Consider the following 14319-nt stretch of genomic DNA (forward strand, 5'->3'; position numbering starts at 1 on the left):
ATCCTGAGCCCGAGGGCAGTTTGTATCCCTGAGTGCTGATCCAACCTGGGGACCCAAGGCATCCTCTGCTGTTCCATCCATGCAGCAGGAGTCACCCTCTTGCCCTTGACTCCCTGCAGAGGAACAAGTGCCCTGTCTCATTTTGGGAGAAGCCAGATGCTGCCCCTGGGCCATCAGAAGTGGTGCTGAAGCCTCTTTCAGCCCAGCCCTGGGTGCAGTTTTCTCATCCCCTCACTGAGTGCCCACTGCCCCAGCCGGCACTGACCAACCAGGGCATTTGGCACACGTGATTTGGTGGTTTGGAGAAACAGCCCCCAAACTGGCAGGGGGCCAGAGAACCTCGAGGAACAGCCCTGGAGTGTTTTAAGTGACACTACATTAATACAGCTTTTGATTAATATATAGTAAGTCAATCAAGTTCTCATGAAGTGACCTCACTCTCCTCATCCTCACAATTAAACACCATGTTTTTCGGCTGAATCTTCATATTTTGGAGTATTTTCTGGCTAAACTTTAAGTTTTTGCCGTTTTTGGGGAGGGTTGCTATTTCTGAAGGGATTTTTTGCCTGAATCTCGATGGTTTGGGTTTTTCTGGGCTGAATCGTGGTGTTTTGGAGGTTTTTATGGACACAGGATGCCCAGTGAGTTCTAGAGATGGACTTGGGCAGGAGGAACCCCCAAGCCAACGTGCTCAGCTCTTGTTTTCCCCCCATCAGGATTTGTCCTTCCCAAAGCTTGGTCGGATGGAGGAGGAGGCTGTGAGGAAGAGGAAGATGCCTTGGGCCCCCCAGGCAGGTGAGGAGGAAGTCAGTGTCCCTTTGGGCGGGTGTTGTGCTGGCTCTGTCAGCCCAGCATGGCCCCGGCTGCAGGACAACCCCGCTGGCGCCGCCGTCCTGCCGGGGCCGGAGTTGGGGGGATGTCCTTGGCCTTCCCTGTGGGCCGGAGGCAAATCCCCTGCCTGTCCTTCTTGCTTCCTGCCCCAGGCCCCGAGCTGAGGAGGGAGAGCGCGGAGGACAAATCCCCCCGTGAGACCCTGGTGGGAGAGGCCGTTTTGAAGGGCTCCCCGGCGCAGGAAGGCAGCGGGGAGGAAAAGGGCCGGAGATCCCCCCGCAGGAGGGGCTCCAAAGCCAGCCCAGGGTGCTCTGAGGAGGAAAGAGCCAGCCTGTGCCGGGAAGGCGGCCGGAGCTTGAGGGGGAGCTCTGACCTGGTGGTCCCTGAGCAGCCTCCCAGCAGGGAGAAACCCTTCAAATGCTTGGAATGTGGGAAGAGCTTCAAGAACAGCTCCCACCTGATCCGACACCAGCACATCCACACTGGGGCACGTCCCTACACGTGTGGGGAATGTGGGAAGAGCTTCAGCCAGAGCCCTCATCTGATCAAACACCAGAGTGTCCACACTGTGGAACGACCCTACATGTGTAATGGTTGTGGGAAGAGCTTCAGGCACAGCTCCAGCCTGATCCGACACCAGCACATCCACACTGGGGAACGGCCCTACATGTGTGGAGAATGTGGGAAGAGCTTCAGGGACAGCTCCCACCTCCGCACCCACAAGCTCATCCACACAAGTGAACGGCCCTACAAGTGCTTGGAATGTGGGAAGAGGTTTCAGACCAGCTCACATCTCCGCAGGCATGAGCAGACACACAGGGATGAGAGGCCCTTCTGCTGCACCGACTGTGGGAAGGGCTTCAAGTACAACTCCCACCTCATCACCCATCGGCGCATCCACACTGGGGAGAGGCCCTATAAGTGTGGGGAGTGTGGGAAGAGCTTCCCCCACAGCTCTACCTTCACCAAACACCAACGGACCCACCAGTAAGGGAAGCCCTGCCAGTGCCCCGACTGCGGGTAGAGCTTCAACCGCTGCTTCCACCCCGAATGAAGCCCCTGATGGGGAGGCAACCCCTGGTGTCCAGTGACTGTCAGTCCATCCCTTTCCACCACAAAGGGCCAGTCCCCTTTCCCAGGGGCAGGTTCTTCCAACAGAGCCCTTCCTGTGTAGGGGGTGTGTGTGGAGATTCCTGCCTTGGCTGGGGGCCCCCCAGGGTCACTGCTGGAGGTTGAGAGCAGAGATCTCCCCACGAGCATTGGTCTGGGGGAGTTCCATCCATCTCTAATTAAGAATTATTGCTTTTGTGCCAGCTTGAGTAGAATTGCTTCAACAATTGCTTTAGTGTAGAGCACTGTCCTATCTTATGCTGTACTCCTGGTAGTTTTAGTGTTTCTGTTGTGCAGTAAATAATTCTGATGAAGATCTTTTGTCTGATCATTTGTAATTCTAAATAAATTCATTTCTATCAATAGATCTGATTTGCCATCATTAAAAGCTGGGGGACAAAAGTGTTTCAGTCACACCTCTGTAATTCCTCTAAACTGGGTTTAGTTATGTTTTGTTGGCATAACCCAAGTCTGAGATTGGATCCAGCAGCCCCCAGCACCCCACAGGAAGTTGGGAGCTCAGGGGGGCCACCCCCCATTGCCAACCCCCCTGTGCCCAGAGACCCCCATGGGACCGTCAGACTCTCCAGACCACCCCCCCTTTTCCACCCTTCTCCCTGTTCCTTCCATATTCCCATTGTCCCCTCAATCCCCCATTTCCCCCTGAACAGTTTTTGGGTCCCAACCCTCACTTTTTGCCGCCTCTCCTGTGGGCACTGAAGGAGAAAATGAGGCTGCACACACAGAGTTCCATTTCAGGACTTGTCCACCCATCTTTCCAGTGTCCCCCTTTCATTGGGGTTCCTTTGGAAACAGCGCCTGGGCTTTGTCTTTTAGTCCACTGGAATTCCCAGCATGACCCCAAAGCAGTGCCCTGATCCCACACATTCCCCTCCCCTCATGTGCTGGCTGTGTTCAACCACCAGAGAAAAACACAGGCTACCATGCAGAGCGTTCCAAGTGGTTTCCACTTTGGCAAACAGCACTCTCTGGATGGAAAACACCAGTCAAGGCCAAAACACTCCTTTTGGATCCTGATTAGCTGAATGCAGCTGCTGCTGCCTTGTGTTGTTCCCACAGACATTCTCAGGATTCCTTTGCTTCCAGGAGGCCCCACATGTCCCAATGGCCCCTGGATTCCATGAGCTTCCCCAGTCTCCAAAGCTTCCTTTACTTCCATGAGGCCCTGCAGACCCAAAATGCCCTTTGGATTCTCGGAGATTTCCCACTGTCCCAGGGTCCCTTGTGCTTCAGAAGGAGCTGCAGTGGGGCAGTGGCCCCTTGGTTCCGTGAGCTCTGCAGTGTTCCAGGAATCCTTGGGTTCCAGGGGATCCTGCAGTTTCACAAGGAGCACTGGAATGCAGGAGGTTCTGCAGGGTCCCAATGGCCCCTGGATTCTGGGAGGTTCAGAAATATCTCCGGGCTCCCTTGGTTCCAGGAGGACACACATGTCAGCAGGAACCCTTGGTTCCAGGAGGTTCGACAGTGTCCCAGAATTCCTTTGATTTCATGAGGCCCTGGATTGTCCCAATGGCCTCCTGATTCCATCAGCCCCCTCAGTGTCCCAATGGTCCCTTGGTTCCATGAGTTTCTGCAGCGTCCCAGGGTTCCTTTTGTTCCATGGGGAGCTGCAGTGTCACAATGGGCCCTGAATTCCAGGAGTTTTGCCAGGGTGACAGTGCTCCCTTGATTCCATGAGATTGCCCAGTGTCCCAGGACTCCTTTGGCTCCAGAAGGCCCTGCAGTGTCCCAATGGTCCTTGGTTCCATGAGGTTCCACCATGTCCTTGCTGGAATATGCATGGCTGTAATGCTGCCCCACCTGCAGAGCTGCCTCCAGCTCTGGGCTCCAGCACAGGAAGGACATGGACCTGTTGGAGCGAGTCCAGAGGGGAGCAGCAAGAGGATCAGAGGGATGGAGCAGCTCTGCTGTGAAGAAAGGCTGAGAGAATTGGGATTGTTGAGGCTGGAGAAGAGAAGGCTTTGGGGTGATCTAATTGTGGCCTTGTAGTGCCTGAAAGGAGCCAACCAGAAAGATGGAGAGAGACTTTGGACAAGGGTCTGGAGTGACAGGATAAGGGGAATGGCTTCACACGGGTAGAGGGAAGGGTTGGAGGAGATAGTAGGAAGGAAATCTTTCCTCTGAGGGTGCTGAGATTCTCCTGAAGGCCCCTCCCAAGCCAAAGCATTCCATGATTGTGGGACTGGTGGGTGAGGTGGTGGTCGGAGCCGTCTGGGGCACAGGGACCCAAAATGAGGGAGTTTTCCATTGTGGGGGAAGGAAGGAGGGGGCAGCAGAACTGACCCCTTGGACACCTGGCAGGCAGGCTTTGGCTGGAAGCTGGTTATGGGGAGCTGAGTGAAGCCCCCACAATGCAGGAGGAAATGGTCAGTGACCTACTCTGCCAGTGAGACCCCCCCAAGTGCCTGGGCCCACATGGGATGCAGCCAAGAGTCCTGAGGGAGCTGGAGAAAGAGCTGGCCAAGCCACTCTCACTCATTCCCCAGCAGTGCTGCAGAACTGCACAAGTCCCAGCTGACTGGCAACAAGCACATGGGATGCCCATGCACAGGAAGGGCCCAAAGGAGCATCTGGGGAACTCCTGGCCTCTCCCATTGACCTCAGGACCAGGGAAGTCCATGCAGCAGATCCTCCTCAGTGCCATCCCATGGCAGTGGCAGGACAACCAGGGGATCAGCCCCAGCCAGCGTGGGGTTGGGAAAGGCAGGTCCTGCCTGACCAACCTCATCTCCTTCTCTGACAAAGGACCCACTCAGCAGCTGAGGGAAAGGCTGGGGATGTGTCTCTGTGGAATTCCAGAAAGCCTTTGGCACCATCTCCCCCAGCATCTCCTGCAAAAACTGGCTGCTCATGGCTTGCCCAGGGAACTGTTTGCTGGGTGACAAAGTGTCTGATGGCCCAGGGAGTGGTGGGGAATGGAAGGAAATTCAGGTGGGGCCGGGCAGTAGTGGGGTTCCCAAGGGTTCAGGGTTGGGGCTGCTCCTGTTTAACATCGTTCTGGGTGACCTGGGGCAGGGGATCGAGTGCCCCCTCAGGAAAGTCGTGGACAACACCACGTTGGGTGTGAATGTGGATGTGCTGGAGGGCAGGAAGGCTCTGCAGAGGGATCTGGACAGGCTGGATCAATAAGGCCAAGTGTCAGGGCCTGCCCTTGGGTCCCAACAACCCCCTGGAACGCTCCAGGCTGGGGGCAGAGGGGCTGGAGAGCTGCTCAGCAGGAAGGGACTTGGGGGTGCTGCTTGACAGGGACTGGATATGAGGCAGAGTGTGCCCAGGGGGGCAAGAAGGCCAAGGGCATGGTGGCCTTTGTGGAGAAGAGTGTGGACAGCAGGAGCAGAGAACTGATTGCCCCTCTGTGCTGGGCACTGGGGAGGCCCCACCTGGAGTGCTGTGTCCAGTTCTGGCCCCTTGTGCTGGTTTAAGAGTTAACCAGCAGGGGAAATGAACTCAACTCAAAGGAGAGATTATAAATCAGAATAACAATTTATTAAAATAATACACTAAGTACAATTATACAAATAAACAATTGGTCTTAACCCACAAAACCCAAATGTATAACCCAGTACCCTGGGGCATGAACAAAGTGGTGTTCCTTGGGCCCCCCCTTGAGTCCAAAGTAAAGGGAGAGGGGGAAAAACCTTCTGGTGGGAGAGCTGTTGCAGTCTGGTCAAAAGTGGTGATTGCAGTCCAGTTGAGGGTGGTGGTCTCAGTCTGGTTGAGAGCGGTGAGCTGCAGTCCTCCTCTGGATCCCGCGAGTGGTAGTAAGGTTCTGAAATTCCAGGTTTATATATTCTCCAGTTCAGGCAGGAATGCCCAGTCCTCCCCTCAGAGCGGAGAATTCCATAAATGGATGCTTCGTCCTTCCCTCAGAGTGGGGAATTCCATAAAAGGGTATGAGGATGCTCAGTCCATAAAAGGGTATGAGGTTGCTCAGGAACATCCTCCCCCCCTTGCAGGCCTCTACTGACAACAGTTTCTGGGACAATGGCATGGAAGGCCATAGAATACACACTTTTGGGCTACACTCATCCAGTGATGAATCGGTCCCAGCTGTCCTAACCAGGACACATGGCAACCATCATACCTCCCACTGCTACGGACATTTACCATGGCAAACCTCATACATTGTATTACTAGGGACGGTTACCATGGCAAACAGCATACATTCCCACTGTTTTGGTCGGTTACCATAGCAACCATCATACAGTCCTGTTTCTATGGTCAGTTACCATGGCAACCATCATACATTCACGTTGCTATGGTCAGTTACCATGGCAACCACCATACATTCTCGTCACTACAGTCAGTTACTGTGGCAACCATCATACTTCCCATTGCTATTGTTGGTTACCATGGCAACCACATACAGTCTCATTGCCAGTGTCAGTTACCATGGCAACCATCACACATTTCTATTGCTATGGTTGGTTTTCATGGCAACCCTCATACATTCCCATTGCTACACTCAGTTACCATGGCAACCACCATACATTCCCATCGCTACAGTCAGTTTCTGTGGGAACCTCTTGGTTCCTCTTGGACAGAAGCAGATGCAGATGAGCCTCCATCTTGTCCACCAACCTGCCAGCTGTGCTCTAAAGGCCTGTGGCCCAAGGGGTGTCTTCACCAAGACCCTGCACAAACCTCTGGGACCCTTTGCATCCTGTCGTGGGGCCTTTCCAGTGAATTCCAGGGTTATCAAAGCCAACTTGAATGGGCTCTTTGTCTCACACCACAATGTCACCCAAACCACTCTCTCCTCTGACCCTCACCCACAAAAGTTCACCCAAGTTGTTCATCCCCTAGAGCAGCTCCACAGGTCCAAGAAGCTCCTTCCCGCTGAGGACACCTCTCTCCTGCTCTTTCTCTCCTGTGTCTCCTTGGCCTTCTCTCCCAACCCATCACAGCCCTGCAACCTGGGAACTGTCTCAGCAGGCCTGGGCTGTTATTGCCTGCAAGTGGAATGAAGAGAGACTTGGGGCTGCAGCTCCTCCTGCCTGTGCCCCACACGCAGGGCATTGGGGCCTGTCTGGCTGCAGCCCCTCAGGGGGCACCGGGGTAAGAACAGACTTGCAGTGGGGAAAGCTGCTCTGAAAGCCCCGAGAGCTGGGGTGTGCAGAGGCTTTGCTGACAATGGCCTTGGGGGTGGACGTGCTGGGACTCAGGCCCAGGGGGAAAATCCCAGGCCTGATCCCTGAGGAGATCAGCACATGCTGCTGAAATGGGGGAGAGAAGAGCCAGCAGAGGGAGGGAACAAGTGTGGACAGCCTGGGCTGATGGGATTTGGACTCGTGCCTGGCCCGGCCTTGGCTGGGCAGAGAAGGGACAGCCTTTGTGTCCCTGCAGGGCTGGGATTCACTCCCTGTCCAAAGGCCCCCAATATGTCTGGGAAGCCCTGGGTGGTGCCTGTCCCACAACTGCTGGGAATGGGGAGGGGGTTCCTGCACAGGCCCTGTGCTGTCCATGGCAGCTGCTGCACTTGTGCTGCAGAGCCCTGGCACCTCCCCTGGCACTACAGGCCCCTCTTTGGCTGTTCAATCCAGGCTCAGCTGCCCTGAATTAGGTTCAGCAGTGAAGGGATGTCCAGGAGACAACTGCTATTGTACTCTAAAGACACATAGAAAATACCTCTGATAAAGAACAGGAGAGAGACCTCTCTCCCTGTGCCACCTGACTCCATTTGGTCACCTGAACACCTCTAGGGGCTGCCGTGGACAGAAGGAACAGTGACAGGTTCCCCTGTCCTACATGTGGGCCCCTTCTGCCACTGAAGTTGGCCAAAGCAATGTCCCAGCAGCCTCCAAGAAGATCCCACAGCTGCTGCCCTGTCCCTAGGAACTGCTCCATTGCAGCCTGCAGTTCCCAGCAGGAATCTTGGTCACCTCTGGCCCCTCAGGAGGAACCAGGGCTTTGTGTCCCAGCAGGTCACTCCTGGCTTTGGTCTTCATTCATTGCCATGGGAGCTGGGACAAGGAGTCACCTGCAGGGGCCTGTTTTGGGCCCACTGAAGTGGGGCAGGAGGAATCCCAGCCCATGGGGGTTGTGGAGGGAGCTGAGTGTCCTTCTGGCCCCAGGTCTGCAGAGCCACAAGGAGACACCTCTGTTGACTCAGCTGAGTCCCTTCCCTCAGTGCAGGGGAAGGAGATCCCTCCTGGGCACTGTCTGGGTTTCCTGTCTAATGATGGGACATGAAAAGGGGACTCTTGGACTTAACTCTGTGTCTGTTTGGAGACATGACCCTGCTGAAAGAAGTGTCTGTACCCAGCTGAGAGAAGGAACATGATTATTTCCTTCAGCTGTGTGCCAGCAGGTTCCCCTGGAGCCCCAGGGACAGCTGGAGGGAGCCCAGAGGGGCAGAGAAAGGGCTGCCTGGGGCTGTTGCTGTGCTGCTGAGCTGGGCCGGGCTCCTGGCACACAGGGAGCTCCTGGCAAGCAAGAAGAGCTTCAAAGAGACAGCTCTGCTGGTGAGCAGCTCCTCTGCACAGCCCAGCAGGGCTGAGGGCACTGCCTGCAGCACCCACGGCACAGGAGAGAAGGCAGAGAGATGAGAGGCAGCCAGGGCTGGGAGGTGACTGAGCTCTCACTACAGGAGAAACCTTCCCAGGATTTGAAGGAAGAATTCTCTGGCTGTAGGAAAGTTCAACTTGCCTTCCTGGAGGCATCTCCTAAAGCTGCCACATCCCACAGCTTCCAGGATCTTTCAGCAGGACTCTCCCAGTTGCTGCAGTGCAGAGGAAGTGGCCATATGGCAGAGCAGGGCAGGAGCTGCAGGCAGCAAGGGCAGAGAGGAGAAGGGAGCAGGAGGTTCAAGGGATCCTGGGGTGGGAGGACAGGGCAGAGCTGTTCAGGGCAGGAACCTTGCCAGCCCTTTGCCAAGTCCTCCCTGGCTCTTCCTGCACACACAAAGCCTTGGGCTCATCCAGACTCCAGCTGCTTTTCTTGGCACTATTTCTTTCTTAGGCTGTTTTCTGACAGGAAGAAAAGCTCCACCAGCTCTGACACCCCCCTTCCAGACCTCTCAGGATACTCCTCTACTGTCCTCAATCTTTGCACCCCTGACCCCTGAGTCCTCAGCCTCTATATACGGGTCATGTACTTGAGGCCCCAAATTCCTTCCTGGGAGATCTCTGGGACCTCTCCAAAGTTTTGGAAGATGACAATAGAGTGCTCTGATCCCAGGAAACACAGAGGGACACTTTTTTCCAAGGGTTGTCTTGGCAGAATGAGGCACAATCTCTTTAAACTTTCTGGCACAAGGGAGCTCTGAGCTCTGGGTACGGAGGGAGCTCCAAGTGCCAACCACGGGAGTGGGAGCTACAAATCATCAGGGCTTGTGTTCTTTGGAGGGCCAGGCACTGGTGAGAGTGGGGTGTGTGTGCCCATGGAAGGACTTGAAGGGCACAATGAACTGTCTCAAAACACTGTCAAAGCAGGAAAATCCCATAAGGCACCACAACACATCAGCACTGGTGGCAAACAGGAAGGCCTTTAATTCCAAGGCCTAAAGGGAGGTGAAGCTTTGGAAGTAGCCCCCAGGACAGAATTGCACTGTGCAGACTGTGGGAAAGAGCAGACAGCCCCAACAGGAAGCCAGGGCTGGTAAGGCAGGTCTGGGGAACCCATCCAGACAAAGATTCCCACCTGCAGACTGGAAGCACAGCGGGCAAAACTCCCACCGTGGCAAGCTGTGGGAAAGGAAGCAAGTCCTTGTAGATGTGCCAGCCCAAGCTGTGGGAACAGCATCTACCCCCCTGAATACCCGGGGCTTGGGCTGGATAAAAGTGATAGCCCAGAAGCACAACTTGGGGACCCTCCACCGAGCAGAGCAGGGTGAAGAAGGACCGGTGGGAGCCTCAGGGGTCTCCATGGTGTGATACATTTACTTCATCTCTGTCTCTCTCTCACTGGCTTCCCACCACCTCCTTCTTCTCTCTCTCTCTTTCTATTTCTTCCTTTCTCTCTCCCTCCTATTTACTGTAAATCAAACCTGGACTGCTGACTGTGGCACATGGTCTCCTTTGCAGCTGAATTTAGGCAGCAGTGTTATTTAATAATGGGAACCTGAGAGTATCCATGAGGTTTTACAGTGTGGGAATCAGGCACACCCTTCAAGATGGATCTCTCACTATTATCCCAAGCTCTTTTTTAGTGGAAGTTTCTTTACGGAAGCTGAAGTGCATCTCTGTCTCAGACAGCCAAGGATAAGGTGACTGAGGGAATTCAGTTGCTCTCTTTAATTAATACAGGATTATTTCCCTATCATTTGGTGAAGCTAATAATGTGACTGGTGGAATGTCAGTAACAATTAAATCATAAACTAGTGCAGCACCAAAGGGAAAACTTACTTTAGTTATGGAGTATTGCCAGCAGAAATATTGAAAATCTTATCCATATTTACACTGATAAAATACCACATGTACTTCCTGGGATACTGCAAGCTTTCTACAATCCTTTTGGCATGTCTTTACAGAGCAAGAGTGAACATTTTGAGATGATACCTTAAAAAATGAGTTGCAGTTCTATTGTTTCTTGAAGAGATCCTTCTAGGGGTTTCCACCCCTTGGGGTCTACCACTTTTCTTAGCCTCTGGGGGAAAACGAAGTCCAAACTACTACAGCACCACATCCTAAACGCAGGAACACGTTCAAGGTCAATGTCCTATTTTAGACCTTTTCAGCAGCTGTGATATTGTGATAATCACACTTAAAATATTCCTCTAGAAAGAATAAATTAGCCCTTTTCACTAGAAGTATTCTTATGATCAAAAACAAATCTGAAAGAGAACAAATTCAGATTTCTTTTTTTTGTTTGTTGGTTGTTTATTTTTCAGCAACGCAATAAATTGCTGTCCCTAACTGGGATGGCTTTTCTACCCAAGAATTAAAAATAAAAACCCCAAAGTTCACTATATTCTGCACTTATATTACCTTTGGGTTTTTTTGGAGGCCTCCTCTATGTAAAAATACCTTCCTTAAAATGCATTTATGCTTTCTGTAACAACCAAACCATTCCAGCTGACATACCATTCTATCACCAATACTGCAGTGAAATGTAATATCCCACTAAAGCAGAAGGGAAAGAAGACAACTGAGCATCAGCAGCTCTTCCTAAGCAAGATCAGGGGTTTAGCTCCATCTAACTGAGGGATGAGATGTGCCCCTCAGTGGGTCTCTTCCCACTCCTCCACCAGCCCTTCTACCCGACTGCAAGCTCAAAGTTCTAAAAAGAGAAGAAGAAGCTGGAGCGTCAATATTTCCCCAGTGCAAACCCCAATAATCTTTGCTGGGAGCTGACAGGAATTGCTGTTCCCCTGCCCTGGGATATCCCGGCTTGAGGCGAGAGCGCAGCCCCGCCCAGAGCCCCCAACCCCTCTGAGAGCTTTTGTAGGGTCTGTTTGTCCATGTCCCTGTGGCAGAGGCTCCCCTGACACCTGCCCTGGAGCTGGTCCAGCTGCTGGACCAAACAAGGCATTGTCCAGCCTGCCTTCCCCCAGCCCCGACCGCCCCAGCCCATCTTCCATCGCTCTGCTTCCTTTTCCTGCCCCTGCTCCCCCTCCGCTCCCTTCCCTCTGGCATTTTTATTAGGAATGTTCTTGCTGTTCTCACTGTCCAAGCATGAGCTGATCCCCAGGGGAGCCTGTGGAATGTAACCCCTCAAGCACTAAATTCCTTCCCCTGTTCCAAAGACACGGGTTTGTTGTTGCTGCCCCTCCCGCCGAGCACCAGCTCCGTCTCCTGCTCCTGCCCAGCGGCTTTGCAGAAATCCAGGGCTGGGTGTGGATTGAAGGCTGTGGCAAGGGACAGGATAAAGTTGCTTCACTTCCACCCTTGGTGTCTCAGTGTTTGTGATCTTGGGAATCCTCACAAACCTGGAACAATGGCAGATTATCTGTTGTGGCAGGATATGTAGCTGGAGATTGTTTTGATCTGAGTATAAATCTTCCTTGAAAGTACAACTGATAGAAAACAATGTAAAAAAAAAGGGAAATGGAAATAATAAGAAAAAAAATAGTAAAAAAAAAGGAGAGAAAAAAGAGAAAAAAGAGAAAAAAAAAAGAGAAAAAAAAGGAAAGAAAAAAAGGAAAAAATGAGAAAAAAAGAAAGAAAAAAGAGAAAAAAATAAAAAAGAGAGAGAAAAAAGGGGAAGAAAAGAAAAAAGAAAGGAAAAAGAAAGAAAAAAAGAGAAAATAAAAGAAGACAGAAAAACTAAAAACCAAAACGCCCGATCCTCCCCCGGCGCAGGGACTACAACTCCCACAATGCCCCGCGCAGACGGAGGGCGGGCAGGGGCCGTGGCCGCGCGCTGATTGGCTGCGGGGCGGGTCTGTAAAGGCGGAGGGCGCGCGGAGCGAGCGCCATTTTGGCCTCGTGGTCGGGAGTGAGGAGGACTCACCTGCGGCCGCTGCACTTCGCTGGGTGAGTTGGCGGGGGGGCGGCGAGAGCGGGGTCTGGGGATCCCCTCGGGGGCTGCGGGGAGCGCGGGTGTGGGTGGAAAGGCTGGAGGGCTCGGGAGGGTTTAGCGGGGGGGTTCGAGGGTTCCCGGGGACGTTTTGAGGGGTCCCTGAAAGGACTCGGGGGGGAGGTTGAAGGTTCCTGAAGAGTTTTGGGGAGTCTGATAGGGGTTTTGTTTTCTGAGAAGATTTGGAGTGTCCCAGGTGGGCTTTGGAGGTCTGTGAAGAGGGTTAGGGGTCCTGGGGGGCCTTTGCGGGGACCTTCGAGGCAGTTTTGGGGTCTCTGGGGGGTTTAAGGGGTCACAGACAGTTTTGAAGGCCCGTGAAGGGGATTGGGGGTCCCTAAATGGGCTTGGAGAGTCTCAGGTGGGTTTTGTGGGTCACTGAGAGGGTTTAGGGGGTGCTGGGGAGGGATGAGGGGTCCTTGAGGAGGTTTCGATGAGTCGACGGGGGAATTTCAGGGGTTTTGAGGGGATTTTGGGGGGTCCCCTAAAGCCCAGCAGTGGGTTTCAAGGGATCCTCCAACCCCCAGGGGAGGGGTCCTATGGATGCCCCCAAAAATCCGGGGGGGGGGAGATGTACCACATCCGGGTAAGGGGATCCCAGTGCCCCCAGTATATCCCAGTGACCTCCCAGTGCCCCTCAGTATGGCCCAGTAACCCCCTCAGTGACCAGCCAGTGTGTCCCAGTGACCTCCCACTGCCCCCCAGTATGACCCAGTGATCCTGCAGTGAGCACCCAGTAACCCCCAGTATGGCCCAGTAACCTCCCAGTGTCCCTCCGTGTGTCCTGGTATCCCCAGGTAACTCCCCAGTGCCCCCCAGTGTGCCCCAGTTCCCCCCGAGTCCATCCCAGTGGTCTCTCAGAGGGCCCCTGAAAGCCTGGTGAGGGGGGGCACGGAGAAGGGGAAGCCTGGACAGTGGGGACCCCTGGGATCCCCTAAGACAACAAAGTGGAGAACCTGGAGAGGGGGAATTTCTGGGAATGCGGCATCCCGAAGGCGAGAATCAGAGGAGAAGGGAGCCTTGGGACCCCCAACACTCCCAGCATCTCTAGGTAGAACCCCCAGGATCCCAGACAGGGGAGACTCTCTGAACCCTAGAGGGGGGAAACCAGAGAAGGGGAACTCTTAGGAGAATTTTTTTGGGCTCATCTTCATATTTTAGAGTATTTTTTAGGTGAATCTCAACTTTTTTCAGTTTGGGGGGGCAGGAGTCTTCTCACTCTTTCTTATAGGCTTTTACCTGAATCTTGATGATTTGGGGTTTTCTGGGCTGAGTCTCGGTGTTTTGGAGGTTTTTATGGTCACAGGATGCCCGGTGAGTTCTAGAGATGGACTTGGGCAGGAGGAACCCCCAAGCCAACGCGCTCAGCCCTTGTTTACCCCCCCATCAGGATTTGTCCTTCCCAAAGCTTGGTCGGATGGAGGAGGAGGCTGGGAGGAAGAGGAAGATGCCTTGGGCCCCCCAGGCAGGTGAGGAGGAAGTCAGTGTCCCTTTGGGCGGGTGTTGTGCTGGCTCTGTCAGCCCAGCATGGCCCCGGCTGCAGGACAACCCCGCTGGCGCCGCCGTCCTGCCGGGGCCGGAGTTGGGGGGATGTCCTTGGCCTTCCCTGTGGGCCGGAGGCAAATCCCCTGCCTGTCCTTGTTGCTTCCTGCCCCAGGCCCCGAGCTGAGGAGGGAGAGCGCGGAGGACAAATCCCCCCGTGAGACCCTGGTGGGAGAGGCCGTTTTGAAGGGCTCCCCGGCGCAGGAAGGCAGCGGGGAGGAAAAGGGCCGGAGATCCCCCCGCAGGAGGGGCTCCAAAGCCAGCCCAGGGTGCTCTGAGGAGGAAAGAGCCAGCCTGTGCCGGGAAGGCGGCCGGAGCTTGAGGGGGAGCTCTGAGCTGGTGGTCCCTGATCAGCCTCCC

General features: G+C 54.1%; 1 protein-coding gene and 1 pseudogene across 1 annotated transcript in view; one reads left to right on the top strand and one right to left on the bottom strand.

The window, feature by feature from the left end:
• Positions 1-14319, top strand: part of LOC127474812 (zinc finger protein 729-like) — a 463770-nt pseudogene that overhangs the window by 364485 nt on the left and 84966 nt on the right.
• The window catches only part of LOC127474856 (zinc finger protein 239-like), a 218817-nt gene that overhangs the window by 150200 nt on the left and 54298 nt on the right, over positions 1-14319 (bottom strand).

This window comes from Manacus candei, unplaced genomic scaffold, assembly GCF_025592945.1.
Source record: "Manacus candei isolate 608988 ecotype Guabito, Panama unplaced genomic scaffold, ASM2559294v1 h1tg000045l, whole genome shotgun sequence".
Lineage (NCBI taxonomy): Eukaryota > Metazoa > Chordata > Aves > Passeriformes > Pipridae > Manacus > Manacus candei.